Consider the following 24,189-nt stretch of genomic DNA (forward strand, 5'->3'; position numbering starts at 1 on the left):
ATTATATGGAATACCCGTTTTATGTAGTATTCCCAATCTTTCACAAAATTGGTGGAAACTGGAGCTTGTATAACCTGGGCCATTGTCAGTTTTTATTTGTTTAGGCACACCCATTACAGCGATTGTAGCAAGCATATGAGCAATCACATGCTTGCTTGCTTCTCCAGTTTGTAATGTTGCATAGATGAAACCACTGTATGTGTCTACACATACATGTATATATTTTTGCTTGCCAAATTCATTATAATGAGTAACATCCATTTGCCAGATACTGTTTGGTATCAGTCCCTTTGGATTTACACCCAAATGAGGAACTGGTAAAAGTTTAACACATGATTGACATTGTTTGACAATTTGTCTAGCTTGTTCTCTGGTAATTTTAAACATAACTCTTAAGGTTTTAGAATTAAGGTGATGTAACTCATGAGCCTTTATGGCCTGATCCAAATTAGATTTTTGATCTGATAAAGTCACTGCAGCTATTCGAGTAGCTAGGTCTGCCTTGGTATTTCCTTCAGAGAGAGGACCTGGTAGCCCAGTGTGGGCTCTCAGGTGTCCTATAAAGAATTTACACTTCCTCTTCAAAATTAATTGTTGGCACTATAAAAACAAATCAGCTGCTTCTGAGGAATGCTTTATTTGTGCAGCAGTTTCTAGCAGAGGGATAGACTGAGCTATGTATGAGCTATCTGTATAAATGTTAATGGGTTGATTTGGAAATGCTTGAAACACAGCAATAACAGCATGTAATTCAACCAATTGAGCTGACACAGATGATGTAGCAAAGGAGATTATTTGATCTTTAAAGGCATAAGCAGCTGTTCCTGATGAGGAACCATCAGTGAAAACTTGCAATGCTTCCTTGATAGGTTCATGTGCAGTACGAGATGGAAAAACAAATTCATGATGATTACAAAACTGAACCAATTTATCTGGTGGATAATGATTATCTATCTGACCAGCAAATGAGGCACATGCAATAGGCCAGACTTCAGAATTCTGCATAAGCCCATCAACCTGATGCCTTGTATAAGGTTGTACTATGACATCAGGATCTTTTCCAAAATATTTTTGACTGTTATCTCTGCCTAACATAATCATATCTGCTACAGCTGCATAGTATGGATTAAGAACCTTCTTGGGGGATGAGGGAAGATGAATCCATAATATGGGTGCAGTTTGCCAAAAAACTGCAGTAGGAGTCAGTTTAGTGTTAAAAATAAGAAAATATAAAGGCTTAGAATAATTAATATGAGTTACAAATTGGGATGAAATGGCATTCTCTACCTTCTGTAAGGCTTTTCTACCCTCCTCTGTTAGAGCCCTGCCAGATTTAGGGTCAGGATCTCCCTTGAGAATATCAAACAGAGGCTTCAATTCTCCTGTTGTAAGTTTCAAATATGGTCTTAGCCAATTAATGTCTCCCAGGAGTTTTTGAAAATCATTAAGTGTCTTAAGGGAATCAGTCCTCAGTGTGGCTTTACTATTAATAATACTTGGACCATTAATCAGAAATCCTAAATAGGTATATAGGTCTTGTAATTGCACCTTTTCTGGTGCTATTTGTAACCCTGCAGTCTGTAAAGCTGTTCTAAGATCATCAAAGCACTGGAGTACCTGTTTTCCATCTTTTCCAGCTATCAAAATATCATCCATGAAATGAATCATGTAAATTTGCTTCCACATAGTTCTAACACCCTCTATGGCAGAAGCCACAAACTTTTGGCACAAGGTAGGACTGTTAGCCATACCCTGAGGCCATACCTTCCATTGATATCTTTTCATAGGTTCTCTAAAGTTTATAGAGGGAATACTGAAAGCAAAACGTTTTCTATCATTAGGATGTAAGGGGATAGTAAAAAAAAACAGTCTTTTAAATCTATAACTATTTTATAATAACCTAAAGGTATGGCCACCGGTGTGGGCAGCCCAGGTTGTAAGGCTCCCATTTTAATCATGGTTGCATTAACAGCCCTCAAGTCTCGCAACAATCTCCACTTTCCAGATTTTTTCTTAATGACAAATATTGGGGTGTTCCAGGAAGAGTTACTCTCTTCCAAATGCCCTGCCTGTAATTGCTCCTGCACTAGCAACTGGGCAGCTTGTAATTTTTCGGTGGTTAGGGACCACTGATCCACCCAGACGGGCGAGTCCCCTTTCCTTCTTTATCTTTCCACATTAGCACCTTAGAGCTTTGTAGTGGATTTTTACTTTGGCCAATACCCCTTAAATTGGTTAAGGTTGGGGTCAGAGGCCAGGTAGCAGGCCAATCACTTTGTTTTAGGATAGTCACATCAGCTCCTGTGTCAACCAAGCCTTGGAATGCCTTTCCATCTAGCCAGATTCTCATCATAGGTTTTTGTTTAACTATAGGCTGTACCCAGTATGCATCAGAGGAACCAAAACCTTGATCCCCTCTTTTAGGATTCTTATATTTGTGATTAGTAGGGTACAATGGAAGTAACAATAGTTGAGCTATCCTCTTTCCTGTAGGAATGGTGACTATGTTCTGAATTGCCTGCGCCATTACCTTAATCTCACCCTGATAATCATTATCTATAACTCCAAGAAAAATTTGTAATCCCTGCATAGTAGTACTGCTTCTTCCCACTATCAGGCCAAACACATTTGGATAGAGTGGTCCAAACACTCCAGTGGGTAAAGCCTGAGGTCCCATTTCTGGGGTTAATACTGTGTGGGTGGCAGAACTGAGGTCCAGTCCTGCACTTCCTGGTGTTGCTCGACTAAGTTCAGAAAGGGATTGGTATTTGCTGGTAGGACACTGACTGCTCCATAAGCCTGTTTTGGCTTGTGTTGGTTCGGGGCCTGGAGCTGGCCCCTGTTCCCGTTTCCCTGATCATAGAAAAGGGTGTTACCTTGTGCATCTCTTTTAGACATACAATGACTAGCCCAATGCCTTCCACGTTTGCAACGTGGGCAGAGCCCAGGCTGTTTTCTGGGCTGTCTCTGGCTTAACTCATTTTCTACTTTGCAATCTCTTGCAAAGTGTCCAGGCTTACCATATTTAAAACATGCCTTTCTGTCTTTATTTGCCAAAAAATCTCTTACAGATTTTCCTTGCATAGCAGCTGCCATAGCTAAGCCCTGTTGATAAGAGGGACCTATGTCAGAACAGAGTCTGATATATCCCATAAGGTCTGTCTTTTTCCTATAAGGTCTAATGGCCGCTTGGCAGGCAGGATTAGCATTTTCATATGCAAGTTGTTTCACATAATCTACACCTGCCTCTGCATTGCCAAAAATCCTCCCTGCTGTTGTCATTAATCGATGAACAAAGTCAGAAAATTGTTCATCAGGCCCTTGCCTGACTGCTGTTAAAGATGCACCAGGGTCTCCCTTTACCGGGAGTTTACGCCAAGCCTTCATGGCTGCATTTTGAATTTGAGCATATAAACCTGGGTCATACTGCATCTGGTTATCACTAGAAGCAAATTGCCCTTCTCCTACTAAGGCATCAAAGGACCAACCATTGCCTGCCTGAATGTTTCTCCTAGCTGTCTCTTTACAATTCTCATGATACTCTGATTTCCAAATAAGATAGTCACCACCACTAAGAACTGCCCTCACTAACATATTCCAATCACTAGGAGTTAGCCACTCCTCTGCAACAGATTCTAAAATTGCAAGAGTAAAGGGAGCAGTGGCACCATATTGAGATACTGCATTTTTTAATTCTTTAATAATTTGAAAATTAAACCCTGTGTGATGTCTCCAAGCAACCCCTTGAGCGTCTCTGGTCTCTGATACAGGGAAAGCCTTAGCGTCTCCCTCCTCTGGCTGATCTGTAGCTGAACTAAAGCTAGAGGATAGGGACTGCCTTTGGACACCAGGTTGAGGAACATGAAAATCCGGGGGATTTTCGCAGTTAGTCTCTTGAGACCTCTTCCCTGTCCTTAATTTCTGTAACTGGTTACTTAAGCCCTGATACTCTTTTTCTAACTCTATCAGTTGTTTAAGGGTAGTAATTTTGTCCTGTAACTCCTTTTTAGGATCTACAACCATTGTCTCCATTGGGGGAGCACTTGGAGGTGGAGGCACATAGGGAAAGGGCATTTCAGTGTCATAAAATTTGACTTCCTCTTCCTCTCGGTCAGCACAATCTGGCTCTGACAAATTGTCATCAACCTTTGATTGTATTTTGGATTCTAACTTACGCTTCTTTTTATTTTGAACCAAAATGACAGCATTCAAGAACAAAAGCAGAAAATTAACACATGTGAGCAGCAAACAAAACCGAAACAGAGAGTTGAATTCAAGCTGACAAATTTCTTGTCCCATTTTCATTACCTTTCTGGAAACAAACCAAAACAGAGAGTTGGATTCAGGTTGACTAATTTCTTGTCCCATTTTTCTTACCTTTCTCAATGCGGCAGATTCCTGCGGCAACCAACAGATCCTTCTTCCGTAAAGTCCCTCACTGGGTCTCTCGTTCCCACTGCCTCTCGTTGATCGCCAAACTCTTGTGCTTACTGGAGCCCGATGTTGGATGCCAAACTGTTGCAGCCCGTACTGCCCGTTCCAGTCCGAGGGTCAGGGTCTAGCGAAAGAGAGAGTGGGGATAAAGGGGAAGAGACGCGAAGAATGGAGACAAGACAGAGATTCTGATCAAGTCTCGTTTATTGAAGGGAATTCTGAGCTATTTTGTTGGGAGTCGCAGTGCCAAGATGGCGTGGACATCCTGTCCTCCCACTTGTAAACAACTGACTGCGCAGGTGCAAAAGGCAAAAGGTGCGCCAAAGTCACTGCCCATCCCGGGGCGTAATATGGGGTGATGAGTGAACAGCCAATCAGAAGTGAACACGCCACTCTAGGGTATATATAGCAGTGCCTTTCCCAGGCTTGGGGTCTTTTCCGCTTTTGCTGTTACAAGAAGTAAAGCCTCGTCTGTAGTGATACCCGATTACTGCCTCCGTGTCCTTATTCGCGGGCGAAGGGGACACAAAAGAGGTGCTCGCAACAACTGGAGCCAAAACCCTGGAATTTCAAGGCACCGCAGAAGACCCCCCAAGTTTTGGGGGGGGTTAAAAAACTACAGGATACGAGGTACACCTTTGGAAGGTATGCTTGGGGTAGAAACCTTCGTTGCGGATGGATATTCACCCATTGCCACCGCAGCAATAGCTAGCTTCTTGATTGCGTTGCTTTCAGCTATTAGGGCAAGTCAAGAGGTTTCAAGAGAGGTCAGCTCCAGGCTATCAGAACCAGAGTGTGTTAGTGTTAGCCGGCATCAGGCCAAGGAGCCTGGAGGTCAGGCCAAGGAGCCTGGAGGTCAGGCTAAAGAGCCTGGAGAGATAGAGTACTCAAAAGGAACAAGGGCTACTGCAGAGTCCATTAAGCTTGAGGACCCTCCACCGGATGGTGGAGAGAGAACGGAGGTCAAAAGGACCCCCCTGTACTTCATTAAGGAGCCTGACTCCACAGAACTGGGCAGCTCCGAGGAGGAGAGCATAGAGGAGGAAGTAGCCGCTTGTGCAAAGGATAGCCATTCTGAGATAAGACTAAGAAAGATCTTAAGTCACTCAGCTCAGCCCCACCGACCTCTGCCAGCGCCAGCGGCTCGCTCGGGCTCAAGGGTCCCCTGCCGTGCTTCTCGCCTTGGGCTGTGGGAACAGAGTCCCTGCGATGGGGCCTGGGTCAGACCGGTTGCAGAGGTGTCTGCGCTCTGCTACGTGTGGCGGCTTGCAGCCCGGCAGAGCAAGGGAGCATGCCGCGAAAGGCAGACAGAGGAGGGAGATAGTCTGCCCTGGGAAGCGCAGCGGGCACACAGGGAGTGTCCCGCGAGCTCAGAGCAAGCAATGCCAGTGATGGAACAGATGATCTTTGAGGATGTCATGGCTGGGTGCTGTGCAGCCATTGTCCCTCTTAAGAACAAGAGGCTACAAGATTGGCTAAGGGCCTGCTGTGGCCCAGGAAGGGAGGCTGTTTGTGCTTATTCCACAGGTGAAAACAATTCAATTTGGGTCCCTACGCAGCTGATGCAGATTGTGAAGAATGAAGCTAGGTTGCAAGATTACGGTTCTGAGTTGGTGATAAGTATACCACTGTGGGCCATAGTCAGATCTTAAACTGTTCTCTTGCCAGTATATTCAAATGCTGTGGACCTCGTTACCCCTGGCAATTTTACTTCTTGGCCTACCTCCGCCTTTTCCTTTTTTCTTTCTCTCTTTCTTAAAGGGTGGGAATAGGCCTGCTTGGTGCAGCCCTATGTTGTGGATTAGTGTTCATGATGGTTGGTCTGTAAGCTCAGAGCCCAACAAAAACGTGACAAGGTCGCTATCGCCCAAGCACTAGTAGTCTTGGAGCAAGCATCTCCCCCTGAAATTTGGCTATCTAGGCCAAGCAACTAGCTGATGACTGAGACCCTCAGTCGATGCACCCCAAGGGTTCCACCCATTGCACTGGGTCGATGAGAGGTCTAAGTCCAGCCAGCCCTTGCCTGAATAACTGGTACCTGAATATTTAGAGGTGTTTGCGAGTGGGTACTCGACAGGGAATGTTCCACGAGTGTGGATAGATTTCCCGAAAGTATGCCTGATTGCACAAAGGTTTGATGCCAAGAAACCTCCCCTGGTGGCACCCCAGGGTGGAGGCTCCCTTTCCCCGACAAAAGGCATCGAGATGGGTATGGGAAGTAAACCCATTACAATATCTCATTTTGCACAGGGGATCAGGCCTCTGCTTTCCCTCACTGAGTTGGTGCCATGCTTGATAGGCAATAGACTGTTCCATCTTAAATATATAGATAGGGGGAGATGTTGGGAGCCGCAGTGCCAAGATGGCACGGACATCCTGTCCTCCCACTTGTAAACAACTGACTGCGCAGGTGCAAAAGGCAAAAGGCGCGCCAAAGTCACTGCCCATCCCGGGGCATAATATGGGGTGATGAGTGAACAGCCAATCAGAAGTGAACACGCCACTCTAGGGTATATATAGCAGTGCCTTTCCCAGGCTTGGGGTCTTTTCCGCTTTTGCTGTTACAAGAGGTAAAGCCTCGTCTGTACTGATACCCGATTACTGCCTCCGTGTCCTTATTTGCGGGCGAAGGGGACACAAAAGAGGTGCACGCAACACTATTTATAGGCTTTTGCCACGTGCCTTGTAGGCGCGTGGATACCACGTGCCTTGCAGGTGTTGATATGACGTAAGCCTTACAGGCGTCTATAGCGTGGACAGCACGTGTACCACAATGCCTTGCAGGCTTGGATAGCACGTGCGCCTTATAAGCATGTATGGCGTAGATAGCACGTGGACAGCACGTGAACTGCAATGCCTTGCAGGCGTGACTACCACGTGTACCTTGCAGCTGGGGCCAGTAAACAGCAACACAAAATATGTGGGATATCAGAGTGTGCTTTAGCTGTTGTAGGCTTTTGAAAACCAAATCTTTCATCAGGGTATATGGTTCCAGATGGCTGCAAAGTTGATCTAGCTGCTTTCTGCTAAAGTCGGCTCCCAACAAGTTGTGTCAATATTTTCTATGGTCTTCTGCACCTGAGATTCTCTCTTCTATCTCTTGTATTCTGTTGGTGATGTTTGTGTCTATGACTCCTGATTGCTTTCCTAGGTTTTCTATCTCCAGAATAGTCTCCCTTTGTGATTTCTTAATTGTTTATACTTCCATTTTTATGTTCTGGATGGTTTTGTTTAATTCTTTCACCTGTTTGGTTGTGTTCTCTTGTAATTCTTTAAGGGACTTTTTGTGTTTCCTCTTTAAGGGCTTCTACCTGTTTTCCTGTGTTCTCCTCAAATTCTTTGAGTGTGTTATTTATATCCTTCTTAAAGATCTCTATCGTCATCATTAGAAGTGATTTTATATTTAAATCTTGCTTTCCTAGTGATATGGGGAATTTAGGACTTTCATGTGTGGAAGAACTAGGTTCTAATGATGCTAAGTACCCTGGGTTGCTGATGCTTATGTTCTTGTGCTAGCCTTTCGCCATCTGGATCTCCTTAGTGCTACCTGCCCTGTCTCTGACTGGGGCCTCTCTTTTCTATTATCTTGGTTGTATCAGAACTGTGTGGGATGTGTGTCACTACTGGGGTTAGATCTGGGGCCCAAGATCTGCTCAGTTCTCAGGTGCAGACAGGAAGTAATTAGTGCTCTGAGCCAGGAGTGACTTCCTGGGTTCTAGTGGGTCCCAGTTATTCCCTGTTTAGGAATAACTGGGATGTTGCTGTCTTCTTACCTAATATACTCCCCAGGTTAGAGCTCCTGGGAGGCCCACTTCCTCTGGGTTCTGTGAGATTGGGGGCAGAGCTGCCAACTGGGATCTGGTCTGTGCCCAGGTCCAGACTGGAAGGACCTGTTTATCACTTCTATGTAGGAGGCCTACTGGTTTTTTTTTTTTTTTTTTTTTTTTTTTTTTTTTTTTAATCCTGAGACCATCCACATTGCTGAAGGTGTTTATCAGCTGTAGCTATTCCCAGGTAAAATTTTTAGGGTTGCTTATGTATACTACTTATTATCTGTGAATAGTTAAACTATGACTTTGTCCTTTCCAATTTGAATCCTTTGATCTCCTTTAGTTGTTTTATCCCCCTAGCTAAAACTTCAAATACTGTATTGGATAGACATAGAGAGAGTGAACAATCTTGTCTTGTTCCTGATTTTAGTGGAATTGCCTTGAGTTTCTCTTCATTTAATTTGATGTTGGCTATTGGCTTGCTGTAAATTGCTTGTTTTATAATTTATATTTCTCTTTAGTTGTTTTCTTCTTATCCTTGCATTTTTATTTCTTCAGCTCAGGTTACAATAGATTCATGGATCACTGAGCTAACAGTTCTCAGCTAAGTTGAAATGTGCTATCCCTTCTTTTCACTAATTACACTTTTGTGTCTTCTTACTATTCTATTTCCTCTCCATTGAGGACTCATTTACACCTTATTAGGCTGCTTAAAGTTGTCTAATAGCCACTGACATTCTGTGGATTTCTTCACATTTTTGTTTCTAACCTTTCAGGGCTTGACAGTGAATAGTCTCTTTCCTTTACCACTGCCTAAATTGTAGGGCTTGTTTCCTTGTGATGTCTTTTAATATATCTTGAAATCTGGTTAGAATTATGTACAATTTTTTTTTTAGTTCTACATTTTCCGTTTTTCTGCTGTGTTCTTAGGCATATATATGAACAATAGTTTCAATATCAGTATTAATGGATTTTCTTCTAATTATGTGATTTTTTTCTTTTTGCATAACTGTGATCGTCTGATATTTTCTCTCCTACATTTGTAATTCTTGCTTTTCTTTAAGTACCTGGGGGTTTATTTTTTTATTTTTTCACTCATTTTTATTTTATTTATTTAGGGTCTGGGTACTTTAAAATGATTATCAATCCTACTTTATTTTGTTTCAAGTCAAAATTAAATTATATGCAAAACACAGAAAGAAATCTTTTGAATTTTTTAGATAAAACTGGAATTCCTTTCAAAAATATAGGAGCCATGGGCCACTCATGTTTATTAGTATACACAGTGCTTGCAGTGTGTCTGTTTTTGTTCTGTTGTTCAGAACTGAAGAATTTCTATGGAGACTACACACACACACACACACACACACACACAGAGAGAGAGAGAGAGAGAGAGAGAGAGAGAGAGAGAGAGAGAGAGAAACATGCACATGGTCACCAGGTAGCCTTATTCTTTACAGAAAACCATTTACCTATACCTGATTTTGTGCCCTTCTGAATACTCTTCTTCTTCTTCACAGGATTATTTTCCTTAGATGTTGGGGTACTATTATATCTGGTCATAGATTTTACACTAATCTCATTTCTCTTTTTTATATTATGAGTCTTTATTTTTAGGCTTGATAAATATTTTCACATGGATATTAGTCTGTTCTCAGCTGAAGACTAGAGGAATCTCCCTATAAATCACAACACCTCTACCTGTCTAGAAATCTTTCTTGGTGATATTATAGTCCCCTCAAATCCTAACTGTCCCAACTTCCCAGAAATCTTCTTAGGATCTCACTAAGCTTAACTAAAATTAGACTGTTCTCATGACTGAAAACTTTTACAGAAATATGGCTTGGGAAAATTAGGATTGGAATAATAATATTTAATTCTTCCTTTTAGTAATCATAATCTTTCACTACCTGTTTAGTATTAAAAGAAAGCAAATAATGGGTACACTAACTGTCTGATTCAAAGGAAAGGGGCCCTGGGACAAGACCCACTGAAAATTGAGAGCAGTACTTTTGACAATTTGATTAAGAAAGTGATTTCTGAAGAATTATTAATTTAAATAAGATCAATACAACCCAAGTAATCTGTAAGGTGTAAAATAATGAAAATACATTTCAGGCACAAAGTGAATCATTTGTGAAGGTCTTATGATCAGTATTACATGAATTGGAAACAAACAAAGGAGTAGAAATAAATATGACCCATTCTCACATTTCATGTCTGATAAGGAGGTGAACACAGGAAATAAACAGTCTCATTACAGTGTATGCAAACAACAGGAAAAAGCGTTTATGAATGGTTCTATCTATGAACTAATAGTATAAGAACTAGACTTCTGAGGTCAAATTTGACTAAATGGTTTTTAGCATTTATGTAGCTTTGTCACTTTATGTCTTTGAACATGAGATTCTTCAGAATCAAAGAACAAAATCTAGAAGACTAGATTGGAAAGTAATAATAATATTAGATTTCTTGCATTTCTTGAACATAAAAATATGTTCCTCTTCAGTTTTGTTTTGTTTTTCTTTCTAGCACATCACTCCAATCATGTTGCTAGCTTTGATTTCTATCTACATCTTAGTGCCAGAAATATTTCTCATCCATACTTAGAACCTTCTTTGTTTGCAATACTTTCATGTACATACCACAATGTCAATTCCAGGTGCGCTCAATAATATCATTCATAATATTTGCTTCATATCTTAGCAATAACCACAATCTTTAATTGATATTGCATGAAATGAAAAGTTTAATGAAGGCAGAATGATGAGCTGTAAGAGATACATCAGATGGTAGAAAGGGAAGAGATATGAGGAAATAAATGGGAAAACAGAAAAAATAAGTGATTCCTGTTGAAATATGTGATCACTACTGGCTCCATAAGTAAATAAATATATTTTTTCATCTGACTGTGATATTTTATTTATAATCTTAGATTACATAACCATCAGTCTGTAATAGACTCTAAGAACAATTACATCACTCTCTAGCTTCAGCACAGAATGCAAACACATTGTTTTATTTTTTAATTTTTGCAAACTCAGTAATAGACCACATAATTGAGCAACAGTATTCAATAGTCACTAGTACTACAAGAGAACCAACTTCAAACAACTAAAAGCAAAATACAATCTGTCTGTCCCCTGTGGCACGCTTTAATAGCCATATGTCTTGTACCCTTAAAGATAATGTCTTCCATTTAGACAAGCTCACTAGTTTTCCATATTCACATAAGACTAAATGCAGCTATAAACATGATATGGAGACTTATATGGCCTACAATATTCCAACCTAGTTAACCCCAACATTATTTTCATTCAAAACTATCTAGGAAGCTGAAAATTCACTACAAGCAAGCATTACTTAAATGTGTATTAGTGCTTTCAAGAAACTTAGAGAAAATCCCAAGGGCTAAATATTGAAAGGAAACTGAAAACAACAGTATAATGAGATTTTTGCAACATGGGTTTAAATGACTATTCTTAGGCTACAGAGAGTCTTGTATATCAACAGTTAATTGCAAAAGAAAAGAGACAGAGAAAAGAAAAGAAATTCCATAAAACTATGGGATAGTTCAAGAATCTTTAAGGAGAAACATAAACCAAATAAGGATATGCAAGGAAAAATGAAATGCTTCTCTTATAACTCTGAGTGATGATGGTAAGCTAAAAATGGAAGCTAACTATGATAGTTAGACAATCTGATGTTTTATTGACATAACAGACTATTCTTTTATAATCTACCAAATGCAATTGCCCTTCCTATTCTTTCTACAATGTTCTCTAAGTCACAACTGCAGGAGCTGTGATACTGAAATCTACACTGGTGCTAGGCTCTCCATTATCTGTTCTCTGTCTTGTGTTCAGTTGTGGTTTTCAATGATACTCTTCATTTGCTGAAAAAAAAAAAAAAAAACACAAAAAAAATCAAAGAAAAAAAAAAAAACAGACTTCTTTGGTGAAGGGCAGAAAAGAGCTTTTTGTTCAAACACCGAGCTCACTGTTTTTCTAGAGTCAGTTAGATTGATTTTGTGGTGTGTCAGACTTTTTGGTTTAGAGTTCTTTGTATATTTCAAATATTAATTTCTACTGGTACATAGATACTTTGACAAAGCTTCTTTTCTACTCTATGTGCTTCATCTCCACTGCACTAGCACTGTTTGCTTCCATTACAGAAGACTTTTACAGAATCCTTACAGACAATTTATTTTAGTTTGGGAGCATTTCTTTTGTCAATGGTTGGCCACAATTCCTGAGTTGCTTGAGTCCTAATGAGAAAATTGTTTCTTATACCTATATCTTATAGGTGCTGTCTCTGATTTTCTCTAGCATTTGTATCATTTTAGATTCCACATTGTGCTTTAGACCTGTTTTGGAGTTGCTATTTCACACAGCGGAAAAGGTGTTGATCTATTTTCCTTCTTCTACAGGAGAACATCCAGTTTTTGCTGCCCACTCTGTTGAATGTGATCGTTTTTTTCTAGTGTGTATTTTTGGCATTTTTGTCAAGTTGCAGGTGGCTGTAATTAGGTGTGCTGATATTTAGTATTTTAAATTTTGTTCTATTGATCTATGTTCCTGCTTTTATGAAATACTATATTGCTTTATTACTATAGTTCTCCAATATAGCTTTAAATCTTCTCTGGTAATCATTCCAGAGTTGTTTTGGAGCAGGATTTCTTCAGCTGTCTGGGGTCTATTGCACTTCCATATGAATTTTAAATTTTTTGGCATATTTCTGTAAAGAATGCCTCATTGTTTTGATTGGGATAGCATTGAAATAGTTCATATTCACTTTTTTTTGTTTGGTTGTTTTTTTTTTTTTGTTTGTTTTTGTTTTTGTTTTTCAAGACAGGGTTTCTCTGTGTAGCCCTGGCTATCTCCTGGAACTCACTCTGTAGAACAGGCTGGCCTCGAACTCAGAAATCCACCTGCCTCTGCCTCCGAGGTGCTGGGATTAAAGGAGTGCACCACCACCACCTGGCTTCATATTCACTTTCTTAACATACAGTCTATCGCTACAGATTTGAGTATTTGCCATATGGTCAGGAAAACCAATACTATTTACTATCTGTGACCCTGCAGATTGGGTTACAAGCAATTGGTTTGGAGTAAATAAGTCTTGTCATGTTACTACAAAATGTTTGCCACATTAACACTTTGAAGACACTTTGTTTATTTCTTTGTTTTAAAATCAGATATACCATCCACTAATTGTGGTAACTGAGAAGCCTTATTATGTATGATTCTTAGTATCCTCAAATTGAAGATACTGTGTCAGATAATTCCTTGGAATTATTCTAACATGAACATGTATAGAATAAAACATGTGATTTTCCTATGAAAAGCTATTACATCTATGTTTCTTACAAGGGTCTTATGCTTGTTCTTAAAGTATTGGATCTTTAATAATGTATTCATAAATACATAATGCAAAATATTGACATTTAAATTATTCAGTGAAGTTTACAGTACCAATTAGATAAATGCATAACATTAAAATTTGAATATTCCATAATTAGCCCAATTTGAAATAACACGCTAATCTTATCAATGTCCTATGCCTCCAGCATCTCCACTATTTACTAAAACATGGTTCTAAATGAAATACACAGATTTCATGTATTAACATTGGAAGTCACTTCAGATGTTCACAACAGCTTTGGATCAGCCTGAACCACAGAGCTTTAATAGACTCACAAGTAGTACAAATAATTAAAGTATTAATTAATAGAAAAATGTTAGAAAATATGAAAAGAGAATCCTCATGTTTTTTTAAATCAAATACATTTTAACGAGGTAGAAAGCAAAAGTGTGTACCTGCTATGATACTTCTCTGATTTTTCAAAGAACTCTGTGTAAAATGAAAGGAGAATGTCTACGGTTAAAGTAAAAGCAGGTACAATAATCAGGACAAGAAAATCCAAGTCTCCAGTTAGTTCTTTCTAAGGGACTGAAATAAATATAGAAACACATATTAATAGTTCTTTCTCTTTAGTAATAGAAGCAGTAAATGTCACAACGGAATTAAATACTATAATTTGCAAAGAGAAAATAGGAAAGTACTAGATATTATAGATGTATAGTTACAACAAAACATGTTAAAAAGAGATTTTTTAAGTCAAAATTAAAAAATATGATTGTGAGAAAAAAATGTACTTGTATGAACTTAGGAAAGAATAAATAAAACCATAGTATATAACTTCCTCAAGAATGAGTCACAGTCTAGTAACCACACATTTTCCAACAGTGGAGTTAACAAAACAGAAAGACAAAGGATATAATGTTGCTTTTATTCAGCAATATAATAGAGAAACCCCTCAACACCAAAAGAATGCTTAATAAAAAGGCCAATATAAACATATGAAAACAATCCTGACCAGCTCAATTGCACCTAGAATAGTAACCATTTATTATTGAACAACAAACACAGGAAAAGAACACTGTAAAGATTTTGAATAGTTGAATACCCAGCCATTGAAGAGAAATTTTTCTAAACACCATTGTTCAGTTGCAGTAGGTGAATACATTTACATTTATTTGACTCATTTTCCTATTGGCGGCATAATACAGTTTCTTTAGAAATAAGCTGCTATTGACATACATAAATTTTACTGACCAAAAACACGAAAGTCATCCATAACATGTACCAGACTTTTTCCACCATGACAAGACTTATAAAATATTTATTATAGGTATATGATTTTATCAATGTGGCAATAGTGACTCTTACAAGTGAAAATTTTCTCTACATTAATATAATTAACTAGGCAGCTATGGAATCTGTGTATAATGCCTTACATCTGATATGTCAGTTAATTTTTATACCTACACACAAAAAATATTTATCCAAGTCATCTACACAAATTATACTTTTTTACATTATGCTTTTATTCCCCTGCATACTGAAGAGATTACTACAACCCAAAGGAATAATCTGTCGCCATATTTCATTCATTCTAATGCAGGAAAAGGAAGAACATTGGTTCTGATTTGTCATTAGACCAAGTCTTATCACTAATAGGGCTGTGTCGCTGTGTCACAGTAGGAAACATTTAGCAATAAAATGAATTATTTAAAAATTTAAACCATTCACTAAACAGAAAGGTGTTCACTAAGGGAACCTAAGAAGAAACATCAAACCCATTGAAACTAGTACACTTTGCTATGTTGGCTTATTTTTAAAAACAATTTTTAGACAGCTTCTAAACATTGGAGTGAAATTAAAGAAATTAAGATCAAAAACTAATCAGCATGGTGTTTTCTCTGTTTAATTGAAACAGAAATTGCAGTCCTGGTTCAGCAACGTTGCTTAGAGTTTCTTTTATGCTTCCCTGCCATTTTTTTTTTTCAGAACAGCTCTCCATTTAGCTGGTGGAGATGAGTAGTCACGCAAGCCTGAGCTAACAAACAGAAAAGACATGATGGAAAAGGCACAGCATCTTCACTTCTGATATCCGAATTACATTTTTATTCAAATCAGAACAAAAGTCTTTACCATTCTCAGAAATAAGGTCATTGCAATCTGTCTTCCTGCATTCCTCAAGACTACATAGGTATTTTCTTCCCACTTCATTAGCTTCATAGTAAGGTGTTCTCTTTGTTGTGTGATTATTCATTCCACCGTCCAGCGATGTTTTATCTTGATAGATAGGCGCAACAAAGTAGGACTTTTCAACTTCTCTGGCTTTTCTCTGTGGTTTTTAAAGTTTTTTTTTTTTTTTTTTTTTTTTTTTTCTGCTACTCAAACTGTAATCCCTCTTTCTCCACTGTGGCGGGGGCTGGGGGGATCCGAAGAAGAGATGCATGAAGGTCGTCACTGAAGGGTCATAAACCATTGTGAATAATGTCAGAACTATAATTTAATTAGTGCCCCATCTGTCACTTTCTGTTTGATGAGCACTAAATGTCCAATTATCATTTAATATCTGCTCTAATCAGTTCTGGCAAATTTTGCAGGCACACAAGAGATGACATTAATAGATGAAAGTGAGGCTACTCTTGCCACATTATCAGACAAAAATCTTGAGCAGCACTGACTTACAACAGGAAAGGTAGGCATTTATTCCAATTAGTGATAATGACATTTTCTATCAGGCCTGTTGTGGGTTATCTAAAACAAAGAATTCTCTTTGTTCTTGGGAGATGTAAATGAAACAGACCTACCTGAGATTCAAGAGAAATTCTTATTTAGGTCCTACATTGTTCGAAATATCACTTTCTATTCAACTATTTTTCACACAATGATTTTCTTCAGTTTTTTTGCTAGATGAAGATATTAGGTATTAGTGATGTATACTAGCTTTGTATACTAGTGATGTATACTATTAAGATTTGTAAGGTTAAAAAAGCTGCAGAACCAATTTTAAACATTGTCTTCTATGAAGTAAAAACATAAGTAAGTAAAAGAACAATACTACAGTAGATTTTTAGTAATTTGTATGGCAGTGAAATGAGTTTATTTTTCATTACCAAATAATACAGCAGTTTTCTACTTGAATTTACACAGCATAGCATATATATTTTTTAAGATAAACAAAACTGAACTCTCACTATTCACTATGAGAAATTACTAAAAATGCATTTGTGCTTGATACTTTGTCTCCCAAGTGCTTGAGTTGTAGGCATGGTATAGCCATGTCTGGCTTTGTTACACAAGTGTCTGTGATACTATAGAATGAAGTACAATAGTCATAAAGTATTAAAAAATCAAGCAATTCCCTTAAGCTTTGGCTATAAAGTCATTAGGATTAATTACATTTGACTTCTAAATGTAAATTTAGAATTTGAGTTGTTGGAATTATGATAGCATTACTTGTTTTCTGCATGAATGAAAATAAAAGCTCAGACATAGATTATGTGATTTTTCTGTTTATGCATAAAATTGATTATATTTGAAGTTTTTGACAGATTCTCACATGGATTACTTATTATAAATTCTTGAGACCAAGTCCCTACACAACCAGGCTCTCTTCTATTATCCACTGATTTACATTATGCAATAAAAACAAGTAAGTCATGGTTTGTTGCCTAGACATGAGTAATCATAAAAAACAAATTTTCAAAAAAAACTTTCATGTATTCTCAAATCTAAATGTTATTACCACATGATGAATTAAAGTCCATTACTCTTTATTCAGAATCAGATATTATTTTTCCTAATATGTTTTCTCATCAATAACTAATAAAGTTTTTCAGGTTCTTTATTTTTAATGAAAAACTATAGTTAAAAACCAGAAAATATGCACCAAGATGTCATTTTTGTTTCTAAATTATGTGCCCTACATCCTCGCCAATGTTTTTCCTTACTAAAAAATTAAAAGAAAATAATGCTTGTAATGAGCTGAACTTTGTATGCTACTTGGTAGTTTAGAATAAGACCAAGAATCATTTTGACATGCCTTCTACAGTGTGCATGGCTCAGCACGTGACACAAACCATTTGCCTTACATCAGTGCAAGGTTAAGCAATATATCCCATGTGTAATTTATAATAGTACTAAGATGATTCCCTGAAAATTTGAACCTGAGATATGCCTGCCTAATTGTGAGTTGACTTCAGCAATTTTTTGAGTCCATTGTTTTCCTATTTGTCTACTAATTATTCCACTCTTCCCAAAACACAGTTTACATCAAAAGCTCCAGAGAACAGACTGTTGCCGCAGAGAAGGTGAAGGAACATATTTCTTCTGCTGCACATCAGTCTGAGCACTTGTTAGGCACAGCTCTGTATGTATCCTTTCACCTATGGCTTTTAAAACTATGTTGGGATCATAAGACAGGACTTTAATTGCCAGATTTTAAGGCACAAGGCAAAAGACTATGAGTCACAGAGAAAGGGAATTCTTGGGAAAATAAAACAGCAAATCCAAGCAGCAAATTTAAGCCCCAAAGTAATCTTTCCCCACAGGAACAGTTCAGTATATGAGCTATTTTCTAGGAGATGGAATATTATTGATCCAAAATGCCACCTTTACATTGCATGCCTCAAAGAGCAGCCTCAATTTCAGAGAATAGTGCAAGGTTCGATGAAAAATGTTTCTAGACTTTTAACCCTATGTTATGAAATAGGATCTGTTTGCAACCAAAGGAGCTTATTAAGGTAGCACAGTGGTGTTTGTTTGTGTCCTTTAGCTAAGTACTCATTCTTGAAATATCTTCAAATACACTGGGGTATGGGAGAACAGTTTCCTAACCTCAAATAAGCTTCAAGCACCATTTCCATCAGAGGCACACCCCAAGTCCTTCCAGAGGGGCTTTACTCAACCACAAACAGCTGGCAGAACCCAGATACACACAAATTGAAATCCCCAGTTTCGCTACTAGGTGAACACCAGCCCTACTCTTACTACCTGGTAGAAACTTTTCATTGTTAAGTTGCTGAAATCTTTATATATTTTATATGAGCAAGCAAATTTACTTTTATTTGAGCTGTCACTCCCAGGAAGCGACTGTGTGTTCCCTGTTCTGATCACTCACAGTACATTTCAAAGACTACATCGTCAATGGCAATAGGAGTTGGATAACACATTACAGCCTCCTCTCCTAGAACCCAAAGGGATAAGTCATCTGCCAAGCAAGAAGCATTCAGCCCAACTCTCTCTAGGTCACTGCATACTAGGAAGAACTCATTAAACTGCATTTAAATCAGAAACCAAACAGAGTAGACAAAGTGTCAAGAGAGGGCATTTCTCAATTTTCTAAAGTTCTATGAACTTTAATTAAGACCGCTGAAAATCTATACCGTCTGTAAATTCATTCTTTTTATTTAATGACTTGGATTTTGTGTGATCACTCGTTTGCAAAAGTTTTCCTAGGGAAAATGAAAGTGTGAGCACCCATATGAAATTCTTTCCCCAAACTCTGTGGTGAGAGCATGAGCTTTCGGCCTCTCACAGAAAGCAAATGTTATGAGAATTAATACTGTTGATGTTCTCACAAGATAGAGTTTACTCCAATACAATGCATCTTAAGGAGAACCTTGACCTTAAATATAGATACTATGATTTTATTCTGATATTATCTAAATCTCCCAAAAAGTTATCAAGACAGTTCTGCAAAGAAATTAATTCAGCTAATTAATTCAGCTAATGTCTACAAACTAACACTATTATTGATGGATATAATTATGATTCTTCCATGGTGGGTGTGAATGAACTCTTCAAAGGTTACAGGGATATAATTTAACATATTTCTTCCCCTTTCTATTTAAGAGAGAATATTTATTTTCCCATCTCCTGGATATCTTGGTGACCACATGAATTTGATTCCTTCTTCAAAGTCTCCATTGCAACAATTTGAATTTGTAGACCTTAAACTTCCACATCTCCAAGCTTCACTGACTAATCAAGTTTCAACACTTATTGCCAACTTCTCCAGAAAGGCAGAGGTAATTTGACCCATTCTCAGAAAGAATTATCAAGACAGTCAAACACTAGAAAATCTGCTAGAACAAGTACAGTAAATAATATTGCTTCATTAAAATTCAAGCTGGTGCTTCTAAAGCAGATGGGTTAGCAGAAATATCTACACAGCTCATGAAAGAAAATAGCTTATTTGCATTAAGAAAAAGGCTGGAGTTGGGACCACATTCTGAAAAAAAAAGATTGCTTGATGAAATCATGAAAACTTACCTTAAAGGAACACAACCTCATTTCCTTCTATAGAAATTTAGACTTTTGAATTGAACATAATTTTACAATAATGAAATTTTTATTTTCTTATAAGTAAGAAATGATTTTAATAGATCACATTCTTTTTTAAATAATATATTTAATTATATGCTAATTTCATATAATATATCTTGATCATCTTCTTGTACCTGTTTCTTCCAGATTCATCATGTCCTTCCTTCTCTTTGCTTGATTTTTTCTTCTTTGTTTGTTGGGTTTTGGTGGTGGTGGTGGTGGTAGTGGAGGTGGTTGCGATGGTGGTAATAGTAGTGGTGAAAGAGATATTTAGAACCTCTGGCTCTTTCAGTCTTTCTGCCTTCCTCTGGTCTGCCATGCTCCCTGAACCTTAGGCATAGGATTGTAAACAGGAAGTGTTTTGTCTCGACTGCTTTTTCATAGGACTTGTATTTGGTTCTCAGAATCCACATGGCAGCTCGAATCTAATGACCTGTTCTGGACTTTATGAGAACCAGTTGCATGCATAGTGCACCATGCATACATATAGGCAAGATGTACACACATATTCTAAACAAACAATAAAAATGCATCAGTACAATTGTTTAAGAATTTATTTCATACATACGTGAAAATACTTGTACTAACACCTCATAAATACTCTTAATACAATGTGCAAACACATGCTCTTAAGATTATGTTTCACTGATGACAGTTTATGGATTTTTTTGATAATTTTCACCTACTTTCTACTAGATACTATTGTTCAGCACTGACCAGGGATCACACAGACCAGGTCCTCAGCCTCATTGAGCTTGTAGTTCGGCCTCAACTAGTCCATTATTTTAAGAATACCTCTTTTAATTTTTTGTTTTTAAACTAAGCATAGCTAAAATAAAAAATTTGATACCAGTAAAAAAAATTTTAGAAAATTAAGCTTTTTGAAAACCACCAGACTCTATGCAAATAAAAACATTGACTTTACCTTTCATAATTAATAAAATTATTTCTCTTTGATAAGGGAATAGAATTACCTGCTTTGTCCTTAAATAACTTTATTCTTCCATAATGACACTGCACATTTTTATTTTGCAATAATTTTATAGTCAAGCATGAACAATATAGATAATAAGTATAAAAATGGGTATTAAAAACAAAAAAAAACCTTAACTTGCATTAGAAATGATATGATCAATTTCATATCTTGTAATAAAATCCAGAGCTATACATGATGGGACAAAAAACTAGACTCTGCATTTGCCAGTCTGAAATGCAAAAATAAAATCCACACTCATGCCAGGCTAACCTATCTAGGTGATACAAGTTACATATAGGACCTTGTTATAAAAGACAAAAATAGCAATGATATAATGTGTAACTATCTTCTCTGAAAGACTGCCCAAGGTCTGAGATCTTAGTGTAGTGAAAAAGATACCCACAATCAACGTACTTATTAATAACAGCTGCCAGTCTCGTCCTTTCAGGAAGAATGCAAGTAACGATACAACACATACATATTAAGAGAACTATTTTTAGTCTAGGAACCTGTAATTTTTGTGTCACAGCTAAAGTGTGCATCTGTTCTTGTATCTCCCCAAGAGAAACTGTGCTTACTGTTTAAAACCAACTCAGTCAAATTTTAAACAATTTGTTTTATTGATATACCATAGTAGAAAAAAATAGGAAAACAAGAAGCAACACGAAGTTTGCATCTAAAGCACTGGAATGTTCTCCACTTTCCTATATTAACATTGTGGGAAACTAGACTTTCTCATAGTCTGTAAATTCATTCCTTACTCCTCCACCAGTGCTGTTATTAATGGAAAAAAGACCTCAAAGCAGGACTCTTAAAAATCTTCGTAAATCTCTAAATAATAAAGATATGAAGTGGTGTTTGCTTCCTTTTATTGAATTGGCATGCCCCTACTTCTCCCTTCTATTTATAGTGCTGTGACATCATACAGCTCCCCCTTCTTTTCCTTCTGTACAGAACACCTCCCACCATTTTAACTCTGATGGGTGCAAGGGTAAAACTGCATCAAGATTTTTAAATTACTGATGTGTTTATATTGTACAGGCAAAAGTATCCCACAGAGTGTAGAGGAGCCTATTCACACTGTCCGTTATCTAATCTACAGTGTCTCACTCATCTCACTAGACATCATCCTATGAGACTTAGGAGTGGAAAGACACATAATTGTAACATATTTGTATATCTACAAAATCTCAGACATAAAAAGGACTATCAAGAGGTAAGTTTTAATAGTATACAAATAATTTAGTATTCATTCTTACTTGTAGATTGACAGAAACATATGACATTAACTCTTATTTCTGTGCTTATAAAAGAGTTTTATCCCCCTCAGTATCCAATTTATCTTGAGGTATGTTTAAGCCAATGTAATGAGATATATTTGCATGTGAAAAAGGTTCTTTCTCCGGAAAATTGTTTTAAGAAAAAGTAGTATAATTGTTCTGATGTCTCCCCCATCCTATGCATGCCTTTTAATTAAACATATATATTCAAGTACATTAAAATTTTAAAGGTAGAAAATTTTCATTTCAATAAAATACCTTAAATGGGTGCTGCTCCAGAGTCAAGAAGCAAAAGAAGTCACCCAATATATCATTATAATAGGAACCTTCCCATGGGAAGAAGTGATAATAAAGATGAGAACAATTCGAATTAATTGAGTTACTGAGTAATGAAAGCAAATACACCACTACCCGAAGAAAAATACAAAAGAAAAGCAATGTACTGTCCTGAGAGGCAACCTTTGTATCCAGAAACATAGGACTGAGTTCAATGCCCATGGATTTGTGACACATGGGAAAGAAAGAAAACAATATTTTGATAGATTAAATGAATTATGAATGTCATTAAGATAAATATAAATGAGTAGGGATATTATGAGGTCAGATGAACACTTTCTTGCTTGATATTATTACAGCTCATATTAAATGACTTAGTAATTTTTAGTATTTGCTATTTTAGAAATATTAAATTTTTCAGAATATTAGTGTGTATTAGTCTGAACAAAAATTTTGTATCTTAGGAAAGAATACATACAGCTACTGTTGTTTGGGAGACCTTTTTGAAAGATCTGGCACACAGGTATTCATCCCAGAAAAGGAATCTGTCAGCGAGCAATTATGGATACTAACAATGTGCAAACTTGTAACCCTATGTGTTTATGGGGGTGATCTGCAGGAATATGAGTAAGAGGTTAATTATAGGTCCAGACTTAAAAAGACTCAAAGACAGCAGCATTACCAAAGTTTATCTCAAGGACCTGTGACTGTTGCACGCGCCTCTCAAATCCCCTTCACCCGCGAAAAAGGACACGAGAGACAGTATTCGGGTAGTTACTACAAACGAGGCTTTACTCTGTATCAGCAAATGTAGAAGACGCGGAAGGGCTGAAGACAGGAAGAGGCCCAGCTTAAATACACCCTGGAGTGACGTATTCACTTCTGATTGGCTGTTCACTCATCACCCAATATTATGCCTCGGGATTGGCCAGTGACTTTGGCGGGCTTTCTGCCTTTGCAGCTGCGCAGTTAATTGTTTACTAGTGGAGACACAATGTCCGCACCATCTTGGAATGGCAGATACTGACCGCCGTTCCCAACATGTGACATCTCTCCAAATAGAGAACCCTGGAACATACTGAATAACTGGCAGACACCTCAACAGCTTTCAAAATATTCTTTGATGATGGCTTCATTGTTCTAAACATCTTCCAGGCAGCTTGGCTGGTCTATGCTTCCTCTTAGGCAGTTCAGCTAGCCTATGTTCTTTCAGGCAGATGGGATTGTTGTTGACTCTTTAGTGAGTGATTCTCAGAATCACTCTTTATTATTTACATGGTCTAATAAAAGAAAGACTATAAATCTAATAAACTTCAGGGGCTTCTTGAAGCTATTTTGATTAGTTTACCTCCTGTAATAATGGTCTTCCTTGCACTATTTACCTACTTAGAATATCCTGCTCTTCCAAATTTCTGAAAACATCCTGTCTTAAAAATTTTTCCACCAAAATGGAATGTTTTGATTTCTGAGGAAACAAACAACAACACAATTAGTGTTTGTTAAAATTAAAAGTAATTTTTAAATTAAAAAGGAGTGTTATCATATCACATATATGTATATTAAAATAAATATATGACATACATGTTATATGAAATGTAACAAAAGGTGTGGATAATTGGCAAAGATATACAAAAGTAAGTTTTCTGAAACAGAATTAAATAAAAATAAACAGAATTAAATAAAAATAAAAATTAGTAATTTATAAGAGATGGAAGAATTCAGTGTTCACTGAATAACTATATATATAATGTGTGGGCACATATATTTC

Source organism: Arvicanthis niloticus, chromosome 15, assembly GCF_011762505.2.
Source record: "Arvicanthis niloticus isolate mArvNil1 chromosome 15, mArvNil1.pat.X, whole genome shotgun sequence".
Lineage (NCBI taxonomy): Eukaryota > Metazoa > Chordata > Mammalia > Rodentia > Muridae > Arvicanthis > Arvicanthis niloticus.